The sequence below is a fragment of the Theobroma cacao genome, chromosome 9 (genome assembly GCF_053813885.1).
Source record: "Theobroma cacao isolate CCN51 chromosome 9, ASM5381388v1, whole genome shotgun sequence".
NCBI lineage: Eukaryota > Viridiplantae > Streptophyta > Magnoliopsida > Malvales > Malvaceae > Theobroma > Theobroma cacao.
In genome coordinates, this window is record NC_142647.1 from 10,924,057 (window position 1) to 10,935,775 (window position 11,719).

At 31.9% G+C, this 11,719-nt stretch overlaps 1 non-coding gene across 1 annotated transcript; it reads left to right on the forward strand.

The window, feature by feature from the left end:
• The first annotated feature begins 2,011 nt into the window (after window positions 1-2,011).
• LOC148760712 (small nucleolar RNA R71) lies at window positions 2,012-2,118 on the forward strand. The gene has a single exon (XR_016028689.1). It is a non-coding gene; the product is annotated as a small nucleolar RNA R71 (small nucleolar RNA).
• Window positions 2,119-11,719: the final 9,601 nt, after the last annotated feature.

Genomic DNA, 11,719 nt, shown 5'->3' on the forward strand with positions numbered 1-11,719 from the left:
ATAAATACTAAAGTGAGTGAAGTTTAGGAACTTGGGTTACATCCCAAGAAACACTTCTTTATAGTCATTAGCTTGACTATAACCACCCCTTTTTGTAGTTCTTCATCCTTAAAATACGACCTAAGCCTTAGTCCATTAACCATGAATTTGCTAGTATCATTGCTATAAATCTCTAGTACTCCACAAGGATATGCCTTTACCACTTTGAAAGGACCCCACCATCTTGCTTTGAGTTTCCATGGAAAAAGCTTGAAGAATGATCGAGAAAACATCATTACGTGTTGTCCAATCTTGAAAAGACAACTAGATGGTGGTAGAGGATGCTCCTTCGGTTACTACTTGGGTCTAACGGGGGAAAGTGGTGGCTTAAATTTAAAGATTGGTGCTTGCTCATTTGTAGGTGAAGAAATAGGATCAGCTTGCCTTCAACAACTAACTTCACTCTATAGCAACAATCTGAAAAGCTAGATATTTATTTGCATTGAAAATATTAAACTCAACTACCTTCTCTCCAACTTTAAAAGTTGTCTTGCCTTCCTTCACATCAATGATTGCCCTTGCAGTGGCCAAGAATGGTCATCCCAAGATTAAAGGAATTTCCACATCCTCTTCCATCTCAAGCACAATGAAATCCACCAGAATGTAGAGATGCCCAACTTTAACCAATACATCCTCAATAATCCCCAAAAGGGTACCTGATTGTTTTATCTACTAATTGCAAAAAAAATTGTAGTAGGTTGTACCTCATTAAGTTCAAATTTCTCAGCAATTGACGAATGCATGATTGAAACAGCTGCACCCAAATCACAAAAAGCTTTAATAAATTTAAATCTACCAATAGTACAAGGGATTGAAAAACTCCCTAAATCTTTAAGTTTTGGTGGAAGCTTGTTTTGAATAATTGCGCTACACTCAATACGTGTCACTCTTTCAAAATCTTTTAGTTTTCTCTTCTTGACTAGGATGTCTTTCAAGAATGTAACATAGCTTGGCATGTTTTCCAAAGCTTCAACAAAAGGGATATTTATGTGGAGATTCTTAAAGGCATTGAGAAATTTCTCAAATTGTTTATCAAGCTTTTGCTTTTGCAACCTTTGTAGGAATGGTGGTGGAAGATAATTTGCTAAAAACTTTACTTGATTTGTAGCTATCCCATTATTTTGTGTTCCACTTTAACTTCTTTCTCAACAATTATATTATCATCATCTACATGTTCTTTTGAATATTCAATTGATTTTTCGCTTACCCCTACAACTTCTTTTCCACTTCTAAGGGTAATTGCATTAAAGTGTTCCTTACCTTTGAGATTGACTTGTGTGTCACTTAGTACGGTACCTTGAGGTCTATTGTTGATGGAATTTGCAAGCTGTCCCATTTGGGTCTCAAGATTTCTTAAGGAGGCTCCATAGCTTTGAATTATAGCATCATTCTTTGATATATATTGCAGGAGAAGTTCTTCCACTTGGGGCTTCTTTTCAAGAATTGGTGGTTTAGCTTGTTGTTGAAAACTAGAAGGCATGATGGGTTTTTGATTTGAAGGCCCTAGATTGTTATTCCATGAAAAATTTAGGTGGTTTCTCCAACTAAGATTATATGTATTGGAATATGATTATTTTGCTGCCTGTTGAAGTTTCCCACAAATGGAGTTGATTTAGAATTGAATGGACATTGATCACTTGAACGGCCATCTCCACTCAAATCACAGACTGCAAATGAATGTTGAACAGCATGAACTCTCAATCTATCAAACTTCTTAGATAATGCAGCCACTTATGCAGCTACTTGTGCAATTAAGGTGCTAAGTGCATCAATTTCAAAAGCTTCGATAGATTTTTTAGGACTAGACCTTTTTAAAGGCCATTGGTAATTATTTAAGGTTATCTCTTGCAATAGATTACAAGCATCTACAACATTCTTACCTATTAATGCCCCATCAACAGCAACATCAATTGTGATTTTTATTAAGCCAACCATCCCATTGTAAAATGTCTGAACTTGTAACCAATCAAGAATCCCATTATGTGGACATCTTCTTAGTAGTTCTTTAAATCTCTCTTAAGCTCCATACAAGGATTCACTTTCAAATTGTGTAAATGAGGTTATATCGTTCCTCATTTTCGCAATCTTGGCAAACAAAAAGAATTTTTCTAAAAACTTATGAAACAAGTCCTCCCATGTAGTAATAGACCCATTAGGAAGTGAATTGAGCCAGCTTTTTACTTTGTCCCTCAAAGAAAATAGAAATAGTCTCAATCTGATAGCATCATCAGTTACTCCATTATAATTGAAAGTATCGTAAATTTTCAAGAAATTCACCAAATGAGAAAAAAGATCATCATTGGGTAACCCACCAAACTGGACTAAAGACTAAATCATCTAAATGTAAGTTGGCTTATTTTCAAAATTATTTGCATTGATGGAAGGACTTCTAATGCTTTGGTGTAAACCTTGCAAAAGAGGAACAACATAATCCCATAGTGCTTTACTTTCTTCAAGAACTAGATTAATGGCATTGTTGCTATTGTTGTTGTTATCCTCAGCCATTGTAAGATTTAAAGTTGCAACTTGCAAATTCTCCCTTCGATGTCTTCTGAAAGTTCTTTCTATCTTAGGATCAAAAGGAACAAGATTCAAGTTGTTTCTTATTTGCATACAATGACCAAAGATATCTGCAAGCAAACAAAAACTAATATTAACACAATAAAAATAAATTTGAAATAAGACTAAATTGCTTTGTATTAATATTAGTAAAAATTTTAGAAATAATTCCCCGACAATAGAGCAAAAAACTTGATAGTTAAATTTCTACCTACACAAGTATACGTATCGAAAAGATAATATAATGGTAAGCAGAGTATCGATCCCACGGATAATTGATCTAAAATTTTACTAAGTATTAAAATTAAAACAATTTAATCTTATCCAAACAATCAAAATTAATTAATTAAATAAACCTAAGTAACCAAAATTTAAACTAAAAAGAAAAATCAAAGTAATACTAACTTAGGTAAAAATCAAATCAAACAAGACTAGGATTATAATATTCCTCACACTTCATCTAAATCCCAACTCTCTTCCTTAACTTATTTTAATAGATTGAATTGTTAACCTAAAGTCCTCAATTATTTATAAAGGTCTCTCCACTCGTCTTATAAAAATATCTATTTTAACAAAAACACTATATCCCTGTGTGAATTGAAATTAAATAGATTCATTAAGTTCAGGCTCTAATTTGACTACATATGACATATAGATATATCTCTCCCCTATACACAAATCAATTAATATGATCATATGCTATCTCAATTTTATTAAACTCTCTTTCCCAAATTTGTTTTTGTTCCTAAATCAAATTAATTGTGATCAAGCAACTAAAAGCAATAAGAACGAATTGGAATAAACAATTCAAATCCTATGAAAATAAGCAAGAAAGAGATTAAAAATTTAGATTACATGTGAGTTCAATTGCAATCATAGAAAAAGATAATTAGCTATGCATAATTGCAAAGACAAATAACATTATATAAATTTCAACCATTGAGACTAACAAGAAAAATAAAAGCTAAGCAAGAAAACAAAACGATTAATTGCAGCCTTGCTTTTTGAGTTTCTACCTCAACTTTCAGCCTTTTGAATCTCCAAAAGTTGTCTCCTCTAATGTCTCTTAAAATATCGTATTTATATTAACAATCTTAACTTGAAATCCCCTAAGTTAACCTGTTGATTCTAATTTTTGGGATTAAAAGTGTAATGAGGCCCAAACATCAAATATCATTTTCAAAATTTTCATTCTCGCAGCATTATGCCTCATCATCTTCTAACATAATTTCTTTGTCTTTGAGGTAGAACTAGGAAAAGTAATCCATGAAAGTTGTAGCTCTGTCTCTTAGCTTTTCAATGGTGAAAGAATCGTATCATTTAGAGTTCTATAGCAAGAGTTTTGGGAAAATACCAAAGCATATGCAAGTAAAATTCTAGGTCCTTCAAACACTTTACTTTTCAAAATTAAGCTCAATTTCCTTAAATCCTACAAAAGCATAAAAACTAATAAATAATGACCAATTTAAATTAAATAAACATAAAATTAAAATAAATTTATAAAAATAAACTAATTATAAAAATAACTAAATTATTATTAAAAACTAAGGACTTAGCTAATATTTAATAACAAAATTAGACTAAAATAATTCTATAAACTATAATTATCACTCATATACAATAAGCACGGTCCTATGCTAAGAACATTTATTGTCACTTAAAATTGGCATTACACAAACTGTTCTTAGGTCTACCAACCCATGGCTACCTTGCCTTACACTAGGCATTACACTAATTCATAATTCATGTATGCACATACATATAAATATGGTGAAATGACCAGAATCTAGCCAAAACCATCTATCCACTATCAGCTACCAGCGGAGTGCCTCAAGTGTGGAAGATACTATTGATTACCATTGTCATTGAACCTATTAAAATAGACTCATAAATCCTTCGTTTGTGTATGATGTAGGTGGCTATGGATCTACAAAACATGAATTTTGAAATGGTGAGTACATTTACTCAATGAAGGATATGGAAGGGGAACAAGTAATAGCAAGGAATTAATTACAAATGAATGTATGTTCATTGGAAAACATGCACATTTTCCCTATATAAAATCGTGATGCAATTAAGTTTTACCTATCAAAACATATACAAACATTGCATACCTCAATTGCCATTTCATAATAGAATGCATGCATAACTTCTCCCATGGTATTACCGACCCCATAAAGGCTAAATGTGCATGTAGGGAATGTCGACCCTTACTTTAATTGGGTACTCTGACCTTTTTGTACTCTAGTGGTATTTGAGACCCCACTAAGGCCATAACATGCATTCATATAACATAGCATTCACATCAAACCATTTCATACATGACATATCATTCAATCACAAGTCATTTTATAACTCAAAACATGCACTTAAGCATCATAATAATTTCACTTTGTCCTAGGGCTTACACAACATCATAAAGAAATCAATTTGTCCCCATGCAATTATTTTCTATAAAATCTTTACATTATAACATACTTAAACCTCATCCATCCATATCCAAAATCATTTGAATGCAATATCCACTCACCTTGTTGTTTACCTATACCACATTTTTGTTTATACGGCTGATTGAATATCTTTTTTACTAGACTTGGTGGTCCCAAGATAGTCTATCATTGAGCCAATACATAAACATCAATAATGTATTTAATTCATTGTCATTCTTTCCAACTAAATTCTGCTTAACATTTTATAAATCATTTCTACCACAGTTTCTAGCTAGCTTACCTATAATTGACGAAAGTCAAGTAACTCAACTTGAATGAACCCATTTCCAACTTAACAGCACCTAAAGAACCTTTCTCAATTGAATTCAACTTAAAGTATCCTCTACTTTTCTAGCATTCATAGACATTCATATATAAATTTCCAGGGCACAATTAAGCATTTAATTCTTTTCAATACTTCAAATCTCTAAAATTGTTATAGCCAGCCAAATAAAATTCTAAAAAATAGATTAATATGCTTTGTCCCAACACATCTTCAGACCATAAAAAATTGCCAAGATCTCTTATCAAACCAACCAATAACATAGAGAAAACCCCCTAACCATTGCCTTTAATAGTCACGAAGTTAGATACCACGACAATGTTTGTTCGGGTTTCCCTAGCAATTTGTTGATGATAAGACCAACCTTAAAGACCTTTCTGCTATATTATAGCCCCAAATGAAGCTTCAAGTTAGACAAGAAGAACCAAGTTTACGTTGCATGTGACTCGACATAAAGTTTTGTAGCTAACCAATCATTTACTTCATATTTTAGTATAGGTTACATGTCATACTAAGGATGGTCATGTAAGGTACTACATTAGAGATAGCAATGCAACGTGCCCACTTTGTCCTTGTTTTATTTAGTTTTTTATTTTTAATGTCATATTAAAAAGGTTGAACCCTTAATGAATAACAGTATGCTCTTTCTTTTACTACTCTTTTGAGCAAATTTCTTCTCTCGATTTTTTATATGAAAGTTTTTTCCTTTTGTGTTAAATGTCTTTCATGGTATTAAAGCTTTTATAAAGGATCTTAAGGGACATAAGGCACCTAAAAGACCTTTAGTGTTAAAAAAATTTTCCTTTTGTCCAAGAGTCTTTATTTTTTTATTTTTCTTTTTCTCTTTGCTCAAATCCCTCTTGTTCAAGAAAGACTCTGTGGGTTCATTTAGTTTTAATACCACTGCTCCTATAATATTTACATGAGAAAACTACTCTATTGAGGCAATAAAGATGAAAAAATATTTACATGCTATTGATTTGTGGGAAGTTGTGGAGGTAAGAGGCGATCCACCAGAGTTGAGACAAACAAACCCAACAATAGCATAGATGAAACAACATAATGAAGAAGTTACAAAGAGATTCATAGCTTTTTCATTCATTCACTTACTAGTGTCTGATTCCATTTTTACCAAGATAATGGCCTGTGGAGCTCCAAAAGAAGTTTGGGATAAATTGAATGAGGGGTTAGTCCCTCAGAAGTGCTAAAAGAGGGTGAATATCACTTGTGAAAATTGTTTTAAAGTTAGCCCTTATGCTTAAAACTCTTTGTAAGATAAAATGAAAAGATTAAAACTTGGGTTAAAAAACACCAAGTAAAGAAAAGGTCAAGGAAAGTGGAGAAAACATAAGTATTTATAATGATTCAATCCTTTTGACCTACATCCACTATCTTGATCTCCCAATCAAAGATTTTTAACCCAACTTTACTATACTAGTGGAATTAATAGCTTCCACTAGGCTTTTACAATGTGAGCTTATAACACAAGCTCTAACCGATTAAACCTTCTCTAACTTGCATTGTTTGGCAGCTCTATTTATTGTCTTAACCGGTCAAAGAAACCTCTAACCAATTAAGAGCTCTTTATTTTCAAAGGTCTCTATTCAGTACATTTCCTTTAATTGGTTAACCCTCCCTTTAACTGCTTGAACCTTATCTCCCTTCATCTTTAACCGATTAAAATATGGTTTAACCAATTAAAAATTCTTTGATTTGAATTTCTTCATTTTGGCTCCCTTCAATGATCATCTTCATATTAAATTTGGATTTTGGTGCTTTAAGGTTCTTCAAGTCTTGTGCTTTAACCTATTAACCCTACTCCTTAACCGATTAGCACACTTCTGTCATTAGCTTCTAGCCTCTTTCTTAATTAGTTAATCTTGGTGCTAACTAATTAAGGCTTTTCCGTCTTGTTTTCAAATTACGTCTAGTTTTGCTTTAACTAGTTAAGGCTTCTCGTTAATTAGTTAATAATATTCTATCTTCACTAATCACTTTCTTTTTTCTTTTCTTAACTAATTAACCCATCTTCAAATTTAGCAAGCATTTTGTCTTGCCTTTAATTAACATATTTGTTAAAGAGATTAAAGTATATCTTGCACACTTAAATAGTGAAGTTAGATATTAATGAATAAGGATTGTTTTGTTATCATCAAAAACATATGGAGTCAACAGAAGAAGTTTCATGAAAGTCATAGGACCTAACAAATGCAAGTCCTAAACCTCTTGAAGGAAATTATGATAACTCTATCATATAAAGTTATTTGGGCTTAATTTTGATAGTAATTTGAATTAGTTCTTATAATAATGCATAAAAATTAGTAATTTTTTTTAATTATTTTAAATTAGTTAATTTAGGTGAGTAAAACTAATTTTAGTTAATTTTATGCTTAATTTGGTGTTAATATGATTAAGATAGGTTGTTATTGATTTAGTTGTACTTTTGTAGGTGTCTAATGAAGAAAGAATTTTAATAGAAAAATGAGAGCAATTTTGATGTGTAGATTTTCACTGCACATGTTTCGGTATTTTGACCATAAATCTCTCTATAAAGCTTCAAATGAGATGATTCTTGAACCATTGGAAAGTTAATAGAAAACTCTATAACTTTCATGTTTACCACTTTGACAAACCATCTTGGAAGTTACTCAAAAATCTTGTCCAAATTGAAACACTGCAGTAGTCCTAGAGCAATTACGATTTATACTAATTAATTAGTCGAGGTCACAGCTTTGGTGGAGGTAGGCCACGACTTACATAGTTTGATGTGGAAATCCTATTTGGAATTGACTTCTTTCTTCACTCAACTTAGCCTAACTTCAAAGTCCTATAAAAATAACCTTTTGGAAGATTTTAAAAAAATAAAAAACGAAATAACAGATTGACAGCTAAGAATCAAGTCGCAAAGTAATTGAAGCTAAGAAGAATTTGAGGGATTCAAGAAGATTAAATTCTTGGGTTTTGTCATCCTTTTGTTATTCTTTTATTTTTTTTCTTAATTTGATCTGAATATTTAAACTTTATTTGATGATGATGTGTGACTTTATGGGGAACTAATTTATTTATCTAAGATTATTATTGAACTCAATACGTAATCTAATTTATTTATATCTCTATTGCTTATATTTAATGGATTTAAGTTGTTTATTTTATTCAGTTCTTAATGCTTCTAATTGCCTGATCACTAATTAGATTGAATTAAAAATCTATGTTAAACCTTGACGAAAGAGATTTAGGTAGACCTTGAATAGAATAGTGTATGATCAAATACACTTAGTTGATTAGGTAGCTTGATTTGCATATAGAGTAGGCATATATCTATATGCCATACGTAGCTAAAATTAGAGCACGAACTTAATGAATCTCTCTTTAATTTAATTTGCATAGACATATAGTAAATTAATTGAGAGATATATTTTTATGAGAAACTCGGTAAAGACTTGTAAATAATTTGAGACTCTAAGTTAGTAACTTAATTCATTAAGCTAAGTTAAGAGAGAAAGACAATAATCAAATGAAGTATTGAGGAAAATCATAATCTTAGGTCTAAAAGCCAATCAAATATAAAAAAAGTAATTTTGTTTTTAATTCAAATTTTAAGGTTTGGATAAATTAAGGTGCATAATTTTAGTAAATAATAGTAAGAATTAATTCAATTCGTTATAGGGTCGACACTCTACTCATCATTATATTATTTTTACTATACATATACTTGCGTGGATAGAAAACTGAAAAACAATTTTAGGTTTTAAAAATGAAGGATAATGAAAGTATTAAAGAATACTCAAACAAGGTGATGAAAACTGTGAATCAACTACGATTGCTTGGAAAAGGTCTCCCCAAGAGGATTATTATCAACGAGGTCCTTGTGAGTCTCCTTAAAAAATTTCAAGCAAAGATATCTTCTTTGGAAGATTTAAAAGACATTTCTCAACTCACTCTTAAAGAATTGGTAAATGCTCGCTAAGCATAAGAGCAAATAAGAGCTGACAGATATGAAAATTCAATTAAGGAAACAGCCTTAGTAGCAAGAACAAAAAGCAAAAGAACTATTAGTGAAAACTTTAAACAATTTGATTTTGAGAAAAAAGCTAAGGAGAATAAACCAGGTCATGAAAAGCAAAAAAAGATAAGAGCCAAGTTTCCACCTTGTTTTAATTGTAAGAAACAAAACCACTCTAAGTGCCTTTGTTGGCATTGACCTAGCATGAAGAGTAAATCTCACAACTAGATGGGTCATATTATCAACGTATGTGAAGCTAGAGAGGCGCAAGTTGATGAAAAAGTAGCTATTGCTTAATAGAATGATTCTAAAAAGGAGGTTTTATTCATAGATTAGAACTCAAATAGCTTGAGGACGAATGAAACGTGGCTTATAGAAAGTGGGTGTTTAAACCACTTAATTGGGAACAAAGAAAATTTTATCACAATGGACAACAACTTCATATCAAAAAATGGAGATTTCTTGCATATTTATGGAGAAGAAACCGTCGAGGTTCAAACAAGCCCAAGTATGAAATCAATCACCAATGTCTTTTTACACTTGAAGTGAGTCAAAATCTCTTACGTGTGGGTTAGTTACTTGAAGAAAAATATGTTATAGTGTTCAAATATAGCACCTGCACCATTCTTGATCCCACTTGTAAAAAGTTATTAACCGTGGAAATGAAGAATAAATGTTTCGCTCTTAATTAGATGAAAGTTGAACACAAAGCCTATAAATGTACCTCTACTGATGCCGAGCCGTGGCACAGAAGACTCAGCCACATGAATTATGGTGCACTGAAGCAAATTGCTTCTTTAAACCTTATTAAAGGTCTTCCAACCATAACTCAAACCGATCGGGTCTATGATACATGCTAATACAGGAAATAGTGTCGTACTTCATTTCCTAATATGAGAAAATGAAAAGTCATACAAAAGCTGTAACTAGGGCATATTGATATTGGAGGGCCTATGAGAACACTCTCACTAAATGGAAACAAGTTTTATCTCTTATTTGTCAACGATTCATCCAAGTATGGTTGGGTTTACTTTCTCAAACACAAATCAAAGAGTTTAAGTAACTTTTTGAAATTCAAAGCTCTAGTTGAAAATCAAGTGAGCATGACAATAAAAATTCATCGAAGTGACAATCGCACTAAGTTTACTAATTTTGAGTTTGAGAAGTACGTGACTCAATTTAATGTAAAACATTAACTCGTCGTCTCTTATAGTCCTCAACAAATAGAGTTTTAGAAAGAAGGAATAGAAATTTAATGGGCATGGTTTGGTGTTTATTATTTGAGAATAGTTTATTAAAGATTTTTTGGGCAGAGGCTGTCAACACAACAAACTACCTTTTAAACTTTGCTCAAATTAAAGCCCTTCAAAGCAAGATCCCACATAAAGTCTAGTATGACTCTAAATCCTTTATATCTTATTTGAAAATTTTTGGTTGTGAATGCTATGCAAAGGTGCCCAATGAGAGAAGAACCAAACTTGATGCAAAATCTCACTCAACTATCCATCTCAACTGTAGTGAGCTATCTAAGGGATATCGTTTATTTAATGTTGAAACCAAGAAACTATTTGTAAGTAAGGATGTTAGATTTGATGAGAATATAAAGTGGAATTAAACAACCTTTGTTGAAAGTTTTGAAAATAAGAATGTTGTGATAAATATGGTACACCAAGAAAAAATAGAGAGTGAAGATGAAAATGATTAAAGTTTTGCTGTTAGAGGGACTTGTCGGAATGTGTCAGGTCCAAGAACTCGATCCCTAGATGTCGACGAAAATAAATTATCTAGGAGTTGCCACCAATCTTTTTTATCTAGGTGCGATTGGCCACCTATTAACCCGATTCTAATCGACAAAGTCCTAAATTAATTTTAGGTGTGTCGAACGAACAAGAACTGGTCCATATTTTTCAAAGATGGGTTCGGGAGTGTGATTACGCATGGAGAAGGGTTATCACCTCCGTGACGCCCGTTTCACAAACGGTACCATTTAATCTTAAGTTATCTTATTCTAGCCCACCCTTGATTTTATTCTTATATTTCCTCAATCCGTGCTTATTAACTAAATCTTTATTAAATTAGCTGATTGAGTCTTTTATTTAGTTTCAAGGATGCACATGATGCAATCGAAAAATGATATTATGATTTGTTCAATTTTAAATGATGAGGTCGGCAATCTTTTATCAGAAAATCGTTCGTAAACCATCTCAACGCTTTGGTGAAGTCTCGAAGTTTTCCTCACCTAAGGATATCTTGGGAAGAACTCATCTCTACAAGCTTTGCAAGGAAATCCCATCATCTGAATTCTCGCCTCATCGACAAAATGTAGGTGGCATGCTATGATAAGAT